General features: G+C 39.2%; 1 long non-coding RNA gene across 1 annotated transcript in view; it reads right to left on the reverse strand.

Moving 5' to 3' along the window:
- Positions 1-4952: 4952 nt before the first annotated feature.
- The window catches only part of LOC147918200 (uncharacterized), a 475202-nt gene continuing 467801 nt past the window's right edge, over positions 4953-12353 (reverse strand). Inside the window, exons 2-3 of the long non-coding RNA XR_015551563.1 lie at positions 10332-10474; positions 4953-9958 (exon numbers count right to left, since the gene is read on the reverse strand). This is a non-coding gene — a long non-coding RNA (uncharacterized LOC147918200). The remainder of the gene's footprint in view (positions 9959-10331; positions 10475-12353) is intronic.

The following is a 12353-nucleotide window of genomic DNA, read 5'->3' on the forward strand; positions in this document are numbered from 1 at the left end:
CTTGTCCTGGGAGTAAAGTGATGATCTAGACATGTACCATCCGTGCCCTAATGAAGATCTCAGTCCATTAGGGGCTTAGGCACTAAACAGCAATCCTCACGTTTAATGCAATAATTACAACTGTTACAAGGGCTATGAGCTAAGACCTGAGAAACAAAATGTGTGACTTCAGCTGATTCACTGATCTCATTCCATGTATATGGCTCTGTACTAGGTCATGTCAGGCATATAAAGATGAGGGAAAGGTATTCCTTGCTTTTAAAGGGCTTATGATCTAGTGAGGAAGACTTACATGGACATAAATAATTATAAAATAAGGCCAATTATGACAGGCTCTAATGCAGATACTTTTATGTCTATCTGTAGCAAAAAATGCAGCTTCTTCTTCATACCAGAGTACTTTATTTGCCCTTTAGGAGGAAAACAGAAGTTCATATTCCTTTCAGAAATCATTCAACAGGTGTTAAGGTCACTCTTCTGACAGGATTGATTGTTTCACTACTGAGAATTCCATTGTTTAAAAGTATATGTTAGGGCCGGCCCAGTGGCTTAGCGGTTAAGTGCACGCGCTCCGCTGCTGGCGGCCTGGGGTTCGGATCCCGGGAGCGCACCGATGCACTGCTTCTCTGGCCATGCTGAGGCCGCGTCCCACATACAGCAACTGGAAGGATGCGCAACTATGACATACAACTATCTGCTGGGGCTTTGGGGGACAAAATAAATAAATAAAATCTTTAAAAAAAAAAAAAGTATATGTTAAAAACAACTAAAAAAAAAAAAATGAGGTTATGTCATTGCTTCCCACCTACTTGAAAATCTTATTTTCCCAGTTCAGGTTGCTATAACAAAAATACCATAGACTGGGTGGCTTAACTGTGAGAACTTATTTCTCACAGTTCTAGAAGCTAGAAGTCCAAGACCAGGGCATCAGCCTTGCTGAGTTCCTGGAGAAGGCCCTCTTACTGGTTTACAGATGACCATCTTCTCATTGTATCCTCACACGGTCGGGGGAGAGAGAGAGAGGAAGCAAACTCTCTCCTGTATCTTCTTAAAATGACACTTGTCCCATTCATTGGGGCTCCACCCTCATGACCTAAATACCTCCCAAAGGCCCCACCTCCTAATACCATCACGTTGAAGGTTAGGATTTCAACATATGAATTCTGGGAGATACAAATATTTAGTCCATAGTGCTAATCAATTGATTTAATTATTTCATTATTTTTCCATTTTTGTCATTGTCCTCTCTTTGAAGGAGTTTTCGTATAAATTTAGCTTGGAGGAGGGGGGCTTCATAAAAGCTTTGGATTCTTCTTGAATATACTTATAAACCGCACACTTTGAACATTGACGTCAATATCCAGGCCAATTTAGGTACACTCTGCACAGGGTAGATGGATAAGCCAAGGTTACTTACTTCTCTTCTTGAAGCTCAAATGTTCTATCCATAACACAAGTGTATCATCCATAAAATGATCTTCTCTTTCTGCACTGAATATCATGTAGATTGAGGGAACACACATAACAAAAGCATTGGGCAGAAATTTCTAGACTAATGAGATCTGACAAGGATGATCTATTAATCTCTTATAAGACATTTCTGTGAGTTTTGTTGCCAATAAAAGGATGAAATATTCTTGTTGGTATCCAAAATGAGTGACTACAACTGTGTTACAACTAACAATAATATACTAGATTAGAATTTCTGAAAAAAAAATTGAGAATATTTGGCAAAGACTTTTATTTCATTCATTTATGACCCAATATGGTATATTGTAACCCAGAAAAAAAACACAGGTTCTTCTCACTTTACAAAATACATGATAGTAACTGTAGGATTAATATAGTTCCTAAGAATAAAGGCTACTTTATGAAAATAATCTTTTTCAAAAAATTCTTCATCAATCATGCAAAGTAGACTGGATGACAAACATTGTTCTGCAATCAGCTGCCTTTTATACCAGTGCATAAAAGTTAACAAAGGCAAACTTTGTCTTTCCCCAGGCCCCTCTGTTTCCATTCTTCTCCCCTTGCTATTAGTCTTCCTACTCATTTCCACCCATTTCTGGAGCATTGTTTTTCTCCTCACTTTCCCTGGCCCTCTCCTACCTAAATAATCAAAACAAAACAAAACAAAATATGAAAAGATCTGATGAACAATTATAGCTACATACTGATTAGTGATTACTCTTGAGGTAAAAATGCATTCAAACTAATGGGCTATCTCATTGAGGACTTTATTTTTTCAAGTTAAAAAAAAATGTTCTCCTTAAATCTGACCTTTCAAAGTTAATGCCAAAGAATAATATTTAAACTTTGCCCCCAACTGGAATGGCCAAAGACTTTCCATCCTGGGCAATTCTGAATTTCCTTTTCTTCAAGTTTTGCCTCTCTTAGCTAATGGTGCCATTGGCCAGCCTGTCACTTATGTCAGGGATCCAGAAATCACTCTTAACTGGTAACTCTCTCTTATTCTTCATTGTTTCTGTTACCTATTCCTGAGTAATAAAACTACCCAAAACTTAGTAGCTGAAAGCAACAAAGATCTATGATTTCTTATGACTCTGTGGGTTGGTTCGGCAGTTCCTCTGCTGATTTCTTCCGAGCTCATTCATGAGGCTGCTTTCAGAAGAAATTTTAGCTAGAATGTTCCTTACTCTGGCAGGTAATGCTGGCTATTGGCTGAGTTGCCCAGGATCTCCTCTTCCCTGATCATTCCTTCTGCTAGACTGGCTTCATTGCATGGCCATCGTGGGCAGTGTTCCATAGGCCAAAAGCAGAAGCTTGAAGCTCAGAGGTCACATAACAGCATTTCCATCACATGCTTTATTTTTCTTCATAGCACTTAACATCACATGACACGATGTGATGATGTAAATTAGTGGATTTATTTATTTCTGTCTCTCTCACTAGAATGCAACTTTGTGAGAGCAGAGATTTTTGTCTTTTTTACTTCAGTATCCCCAGCATCTACAATAGCATCTGGCACAGAACAGGAGCTCTACGAATAATTACTGAACGAATGTAAGGATGTATTTTCTTCTTCAGTCAACAGGTCCTGCCAAGTCAGTATCCTAAGCAGCCAATTACAAAATTTCCATCAACTCTCACAGGGATACTCAGGATCCATCTTCCTTGCTCACATTCTTCTCCACCTCCAGTCTACCCTCCATGTAAATCTGAGGGTTCTTTCTGAAGAAGAGGTCTGATGATGGCATTTCTCTGCTTCAGAACTTCAGTGGCCCCCTTGCTGTCAATAGAATAAAGTCCCAAACTCTCACCGTGGAATTCAGAGCCTTCATGACATGATCTGAATATCCCTTTCCTGCCCCTGTTCCTCATCAACTACTCCCACTCCTAACCCACAGATGTTGCTTCCAGTGTACACTGACCTCTCTCCTATTTTCTCTTCCCTAGTGCTCCAGGCTCTTTGATATAATTTGTACCTCACTTTTCCCGGCTGACAAACTCCTGGTCATCTTCAAGATCCAGCCATTTCATCACCTCTCCAGTGGAAACTTGCCCAACATCCCATTTATTCTAGGTTTCCTCAGAATTCTGAACCTAGATAAATAATCTGTTTTATTATAATTTTTTTAATTATAATTATTTCCTTATATGTCTGTTTCTCCCCCTCAACAAACCATTATCTCCTTGTGTCTTTTTCTTTTCTTTTTTAAAATTTCTATGCTACATTCTAAGCCGGGGTTGGCACAAAGTAAGTGTTAAATAAATGTTAGTTGAATGAATACTCCCAAAGATAGATTTGGGAGGCATCAGCTTTAGAATAGGATTAATGACTCAGTGAAGCTCACTACATCCCAGGATAATCCTAGACCCACGACCACACTGGAGTCAGGCATTATGAACAAAGAGAGCTGGAGAGATAAGATACCCTGAGGCTTTTGTCATTTGGTTTAAAACTTTAGGCTGCTTCTCTTCAGGCAGCCTCATCAAAAGGCCAGTTCACAAAAGTTAACTACTAAGAATGTAATTTGCTATAAACCCATATGGATAAGCAATTGCAGGGAAATCTGAGAGGTTGGTCTTCCTACTTACTTCATGGGATATGACAGGATAATGAACTTGAAATGCCTGAAGATGGGAACTGCATCCCATGATTAATTGATCCTGTATCTGCTCAGCCTCACATTAAGTTGTCTCCAGAACTGTCGGAAACAAGAGACTCCTAGAGTAAATAAACAATTCTTCCCCAGAAATTTTTCCCCTAGTCAAGGAATAATCAAATCTCTGAAGAAGCAGTATATACATTTTTGTTCAATGAAATAGTTTATTCTTTTCTTCTTGTACATTGATATTGAGAACATTTTTAGAAACCTAAGAACTAGTGTTGACATTGTTTTAGTTCTCACCACACAATAACTTTTCTTATAACCCCCATCATGACATTTTTAGTAGAGAGTGAGTCAAATATCCTGACCACCTACTCCATGACATTTTCCACATACAGGTAGAAGCTTGCCCTATATAGGGTGCTCCAGCTGTTAGGCCTCAAGAAAGGCACTCCTACTGGCAATACCCTGCCATATCCCATATCTCAAGACTTTGTGTTAGCAGGAAAGTTGAGCAGATCATCCTACCCTGGAATTTTTTTTTCTAGTCGAGGACGATCAGTTCCCAAGAGAGCAGTTTGTATATTTTTACTCAATGAAATGTTGAAACTTTTTTTTGTACACTAATGTTGAGAACTTTTTGGAAACATATCAACTAGTATTGACCTTGTAAGTACTGAGTTCCTTTTTGGCTCTGATTTCATCTCTGGAGTTATAAAATAAGGAACATTCTTTCTATATTTCTTCAACAAGCATATGATTAAATGTGGTAAGTTAAATACGATTTGTTTTTCTAAAGAAAATGTATTTAATGAGCACGTCTTTTGGCCTTTATTGATCACAGTCATGAACATAAAAATGTTCAGAATAATACTGAGTGATGCCAACAAGGCCCATTCTGCTCTAAGATTATACTACCTCTCTTCTTCCTGGGCTGACAATTCTGGTGACTAATAATACCACCATTATCTGGAGATGTGATATGGGCACAGTGCTAATCTGTCCCCATTATAGCTTTAGCCCTGACATGGCAAATATGAGGCTTATGTACAGTCATCACTCCCTCCTGAATTCATGGCCTCATCACTAATTCATCTCACCATTCTTTCCCACTGAGCCCAGATCAGACCCAAGAATCCTCTTCAACCGAATGCTTTCAGTACCCATGACCTAATGAACAGATCCAGCACGTGAGATTTAAAAAAAATCTATGTAATATTTCCATTTCTCGGGCCGGCCCGGTGGCTTAGCGGTTAAGTGCGTGTGCTCCGCTGCTGGCAGCCCGGGTTCGGATCCCGGGCGTGCACCGACGCACTGCTTCTCCGGCCATGCTGAGGCTGCGTCCCACACACAGCAACTGGAAGGATGTGCAGCTGTGACATACGACTATCTACCGGGGCTTTGGGGGAAAAAATGAATAAATAAAATCTTTAAAAAAAATTTCCATTTCTCTCAAATAGAGCACCTCCCAACCCTAAAATAAAGCTGATAAAGCCAAACATGAAGAATGAGATCAGATATATGCAGGAGCCAACTTTTAAGAAAAATACACGTTGGTCAAGACAAAACCAACAATTAAAACAGAAAAGCAGGGGGCCAGCCTGGTGGCATAGTGGTTAAGCTTATGAGCTTCGGTGGCCCGGGGTTCGCAGGTTCGGATCCCAGGCGTGGACCTGCACACTGCTTATCAAGCCATGTTGTGGTAGGCATCCCACATGTAAAATAGAGGACGATGGGCACGGATGTTAGCCCAGGGCCAATCTTCCTCAGCAAAAAGAGGAGGACTGGCATCGGATATTAGCTCTAGGGCTAATCTTCCTCACCAAAAAAAAAAAAAACAAACACAAAAGCAGGCGGGGGTTAATCCCCTTGATATTGGTCTTGGCAATGATTTTTTGGATTTGACACCAAAAGCAAAAGCAACAAAAACTAGAATAAACACACGGGGCTACATCAAACTAACAAGCTTATGCACAGCAAAGGAAGCTATCAACACCATGAAAAGGCAGCCTATGGAATGGGAGAAAATATTTGAAAACCACATATCTGATAAGGAGTTAATGTCCAAAATATATAAGGAACTCATACAACTCAAAAGCAAGAAAATGACCCAATTTAAAAATAGGCAAAGGGGGCCGGCCCCGTGGCTTAGCGGTTAGGTGCGTGCGCTCTGCTACTGGCCCGGGTTCAGATCCCGGGCGTGCACCTAACGTGCACTGCTTCTCCAGCCATGCTGAGGCCGTGTCCCACATACAGCAACTAGAAGGATGTGCAGCTATGACCTATAACTGTCTACTTGGGCTTTGGGGGAAAAATAAATAAACAAAATAAAAAAAAATTAAAAAAAAAAAATAGGCAAAGGACCTGAATAGACATTTTTCCAAAGAAGGCAGACAAATGGCCAATAGGTACATAAAAAGATGCTCAACATTACTAATCATTAGTAACGCAATCAAATCAGAAATGCAAATCAAAACCGCAGTGAGATACCACCTCACACCTTGTAGAACGTCTATTATCAAAAGACAAGTGATAGCAAATGCTAGCAAGGATGTGGAAAAGGGAATCCTTGTGCACCATTGGTGGGAATGTAAACTGATACAGCCACTATGGAAAAGAGTATGGAAGTTCCTCAAAAAAAGAAAAACAGAACTACCACATGATCCAGCAATCCCACTTCTGGGTGTATATCCAAAGGAAATGAAATCATTATCTCAAAAAGATATTTGTACTCCTATATTCAATGCAGCATTATTCACAGTAGCCAAGGTATGAAAACAACCTAAGTCTCTGTCAACAGATGAATGGATAAAGAAAATGTGGTATGTATATATATATACACAATAGAACATTATTCAGCCTTAAAAAAGAAGGAAATCTTACCGTTTGCAATAATATGGATGAACCTGGAGGGCATTGTGCTAAGTGAAATAAGGCAGACAAAGAAAGACTAATATTGCATGGTATCAATTATATGTGGAATCTAAAAAAAACAGTCAAACTCATAGAAAGAGAGAGTAGAATGGTGGTTGCCAGGGGCTGGGGGCAGGGAGGTGGTAGGGGAATTAGGGAGAGGTTGGTAAAGAATATAAACTTTCAGTTATAAGAGGAATAAGGTCTGAGGATTTAATGCATAACGAAATGACCATAGTTGATAACACTATGTTGTATAACTGAAATTTGCTAAGGGAGTAAAAGTGAAGTATTCTTACCAAAAAGAAAAAAAAAAAAAGGTAAATATGTGAGATGATGAATGTGTTAATTAACTCAACAATGGGAATCCTTTCACAATGTATACATATATCAAATCATCGCACGGTACATTTTAAATATATTACAAGTTTATTTGTTAATTACCTCAATAAACTGAAAAAAAAAACCCACAAAAGCAAAAATAGCAGGGCTTGAATGAAGCCTCATCAAAGGCATTAATAAGCTTGAAGGAAACCTGTCTGAAAAAGATGGGGTAGGTTGAAGAGGGTAAAAACAGATGTCAAAAATATAAAATCTGCTGATGATTATTCACCATAATCTATCAAGGAGAAACAATGAATCTAGGATTACTACTCCTAGAGAAGTGCTCTCTGTTGGGAGGCAAGAATAGTTTATTAGGCTTTACCAAAACATGGATAAATCATGCCCCTAAATTATTCAACCCCTATGATCTGATTCTGCACCCACCAAGCAATTTTCTAATTACAGTTTCTCAGCTCTGATACTGGTAAGAGTGTTGACTTGAAAGCCAACATTAACAATCCAAAAACTAGACATAGATATTCCCCATTTTAAACAAATAAAGTGGCAAAGGGAAAAATTTTTTCATAGATGAATGTTAGTATCCAATCTGGTCCATCTTGAATTTTCTCCTTATAAATAAATATATTGGCAACTTGGTTTATGCATCAATCTCTTTTGAGTTTAGTCATATGGTTGTTCCCCAAATACTTCCAGTCCTCCACCTTCTGGGAAGAGGGCAGGATTGCACATCCTGGCCCCTTGTGGTTGGATGAGGCCATGTGACAGTGATGCATTCGTAAGTGGAAGCAATGTGTCACTCTGGGCTAGAGCATTTAATCGCCAGTGTGAGACTTTCCAGAGCTCTTGCTTCCATAGTGTTGCTGCCTTGGCAACATTTGAGACATGGGCTGCCGTATCAGCTTGGGTCCTAGAAGGAGGGGAGCGTAGAGTACAAGTCCCCAGAGGGTAGTGTCAAGAGCCAAAGAGAAAAATGGACTGGGTAGCCCATTCCAGGGATAACTTAAACAATAATCATTTTGATGTGTTTTTCTAACATAAATTACATATTGGCATAAATTCTTAGGTAGAATACATTGGATATAGGTTTACTATTTTCAAAACAATCCAGTATCAGTCATTATTATGAGCATGAACTACTTTAGGATCCATTGAGTTGTGAAAGCTTTGAAGCGGAAACAGACATGTGCTTTTGGGCTTGAGAATGAAACAAAAATTTACCAGGCATTTTTGCACAAGTTATTTCACTTAATCCCTGCAACCACTCTACGAGTTAGATTATATTATTTTCATCTTACACATGATAAAACAGACACTGAGTTTTAAAATAGTTTGCCTAGGGTTATAGAGCAAATCAACAGGTGGTAAATGGAGATTTTGTATGAAGGACTGCTTGTCTGCAAAAGCCACACACTATGCTGCTACCTCCCTGTCATTTGACATTAAATGATGTTTTTAAATTTACTTTTTTAAATCTCTTCCTATGTTGAAGTCTTGTTAGTTGCTAACAACGTATTTGCGTTTAGTAATACTTCAAGCCTTCCTTTTTAATTTGCTGCTTCTAACAAATACTGAGCTAGGGAAAGCAAATAAACATTTCTGTCAAATGTGCCAGGAGGAAATATGTTCTGGCCAAGGACCTGGTGCACTTGCTCTATGAGCACAAGAATTGTAACACATGGACTCTGTGAAGTCTTTTTGAAGCATATGGCCTGTATTTGCAAACTACGTGGTTTTCAGACAGGTTCTGCAGAGTGGAGTTTACCAGAGCAAATTTAAGATAACTGAAATATTTCCATCCATATTTATATCTCTCTGCATCTACCTGGAATTTTCATAAACGTTTATTGTTGTTGTTTATGGTAATGGGTTTAAAAATATGACGGAATAGTTTAAAAATATGATACTCTTAAAGATATGCGTGTAAATGTGCTGGGTTTAAATGGATCTCTTAATGATCTGATAGAATTGCTTTTAGGTTATTTGAATTTTCCCCTCCCTTACATGTTTCTTCAGTTAAATTAAAATTGTTTTCTGATTGCTTTCCTACTCCTATTTTATTCAGTAATTTTCACAAAACCTCTGCTAAGCAAGCAAAAAGAAAATGTCATTGTCTTTCTGTGGACACAAAAAAATAATAGGGCAGAAGATAAACTAATCAAATGGCTCAAGTACAATCATTCTACCATGTTCTGCCATATAGCAGTCGGATCCTTTTGTGACTATTACTAAAATATAAAACAGCTGGTCAATGCCACAAACTATTGCTTTTATCAGAAGGAAGTGACTATGCTGTTTGTGATTTCCTTTTAGAACTTTTTCTTCCCCTTAGACCTAAGTAATAACGAATAATTATTAAAATTTCAAATGCTGCATTAAAGTAAGTAGAACGAAGTAGGTTATTTTCATCAATTGCAGTTTTGTTCAAGCACTATGCCACGCTCTAAAGAGAAAAAAATAAATTGAGAGATGGTTCCTTTTCTCCAGACAAAAGGAAGTAAAGGCAGGACAGTTTGATGATCATGATTCACGAATGTGGGGTTCAGACACATCTGACATGGGATTCTGACTTAGGCACTTGATGGCAGAGTGATTTTAGACAAGATGCTCCTGAGTCTCCAATTCCTCATCTGTAAAATGAGAACAACAAAATTATAACAGTACCTTCCTGATAAACGTAGTGTTATTGCCTGTATCACCTGAGATATCGTAGGAGAGGGGCAATGTCTGCATGGATAAGTCTGTGGATGCTAGAACCCAATTGCAATGGTTCTCACCTGGCTGTCCCACTCATGAGCCCTTGAAAAATCATCTTGTCCTAAGATCCTTCATTTGTATAGTAGGGATAATAACAGTGTGTATTCCATAAGTTACTATGAAAAGCAATGGAGAAAAGGAATGGAAAACACTTAGCACAGTGCATGTCTGTATTAGTTTGCTAGGGCTGCCATAATAAAATTCCACACACTGGGTGGCTTAAACAACAGAAATTTAGTTTCTCACAGTTCTGGAGGCTAGAAGTCCAAAATCAAGGTGTTGGCAGGGTTGGTTCCTTCTGAGGCCTCTCTCCTCGGCTTGTACACAGCTGTCTTCTCCTGTGTCTTCACGTGGTCTTCCCTCTGTGTCTGTATCCTAATCTCTTCTTCCTATAAAGACACCAGTCATATTGGATTAGGGCTTACCCCAATGACATCATTAATTACCTCTTTAAAGATGCTATCTCGACTACAGTGACATGCTAGGTCCTGGGAGTTAGGACTTCAACATAAGGATTGGGGATGAGGGCAGGAGACACAATTCAGCCCATAATATTGGCTTATAAGAAACACTCAATAAATGTTACCTATTATTGTTGCTGCTGCTGCTGCTGTTATTGTTATTATTATTAGAATAGTCAAATAATTTATTAATCTCAAAAGGCAGTAAGGCACCAAAACTGATTTAACTGTAGGCTATTTTCTTATATTTTACTTTACAAACGGGGGCATTTTAATCATAATGGTGTTCAAATGGTGTTATCTGCCACATCATGTGGTTCAGGAGAATTTTAAGTACAAGATTCTGGTAGTTTCCACATTGGTTAAAATACTAATAGGGTCAATGTCAAAGATTCAGTCCATATTTCAGCCAATAGCTTCACTTATTCTGTGGCTGCAGAATGTACCCCAACCCTAGTCAGTCACATCACAAATAAAAGCCATTGTTTCTTTACAGGAACAGGGCAAGAGGGTATACACGAATCAGCAGAAATCTATCCGCATGACCAGAAAAACAACCCAGGGTGCATGCCCTTCCTTTAAATGAATAAAATGATTCTTTATCAGATCTTTTTTCTATAGTGAAATGCAAAAATGCTTAAGAAATGACAATTGTCCCCCAAAGGAGCAATGAGTAGAAAATGAGATTTTACTTTGATTTTCCCTTTTTAAAGCACTTAAGCTAGTAAAATGAAATTATTGTCATCTATAGAAACATTTAATAGCTAAGCACTTACTTTACTCCTCATTCCTCTTATAATTTCCTTGGAAGATATTGAAACAATGTGTCCAGAGGGAATTAAGAGGGAAAAAAAGGCTCACAAATATTTTCAGATATAAATAGGCACACTTTATTTTCTATCAATAAAAGTGTCAAGAATCCAGCTCCATTTTATTTTCAAATATGGAGACACATACTTTATTTTCTACCAGTAAAACTGTCAAGAATCTAGCTCCATTTTGAAAATGATTTGCTATATAACAGATATAGATGATAGACTTAGGTGTATTCAATAGTCTACCTTCAAGATTCTCAAGTTACTATAATTTGTAATCACAAATATTTACATGGAACTTTAGATAATAAAGAAAAGAAAATTTAGGAGTGACATCAGCATGGTGGCCTGAGACACTACCTTTGTCTCTCCCCTTCAATCTACAACTAGTAAAACATCCATAACTCAACCAAGGTTCCTGTGCCCAACATATCAGGATGCTAGAGAGATCCACACATGTATTAAGGTGAAGGTGAGTGGATAGGAACACACAGAGGAGGCTGAACCAAGAAAACAGCAAAGGTGGTGCTAATGATCCCTCCGCCCCCTACCACAGCAGCTGAGCCTACAGCCCCAGGGAACCCAGTAGCAGCAGCACAGACAGTACACAGGACTCCAGCCTCCCACCTGCAGTGGCACCTCAGGACACACAGAATAAGGCAGCAGTGTCGGGGCCTGTGACCCCAGTCCCTCCAGCTGTGGTGGCTCCCACAATTCTGCCGCCCCACCCCCGTCCCACACCTGACAACCTTGGACGTGGTGGAGGTGCCCAGAATCCCAACTCCCCTTCAAACGTCCCCTCTCCGCTGTGGTGGCAATGGTGCCTGCAAACCAGGCGACCTCAGGTAGAGGTGCCAGCCATCCCGGTGCCCTCAGTGGCAATGCTAGTGATCTCAACAATACTGGTAGCAGCAAGGCACCAGCAACCCCGAGGCACAAGCATTGATGAGGAGGGCACTGGTGACACTTCTGGCAGAAGTGGTGGAGGGCAG

This window comes from Ceratotherium simum, chromosome 1, assembly GCF_057802395.1.
Source record: "Ceratotherium simum simum isolate JZ-2026a chromosome 1, ASM5780239v1, whole genome shotgun sequence".
NCBI classification, from domain to species: domain Eukaryota; kingdom Metazoa; phylum Chordata; class Mammalia; order Perissodactyla; family Rhinocerotidae; genus Ceratotherium; species Ceratotherium simum.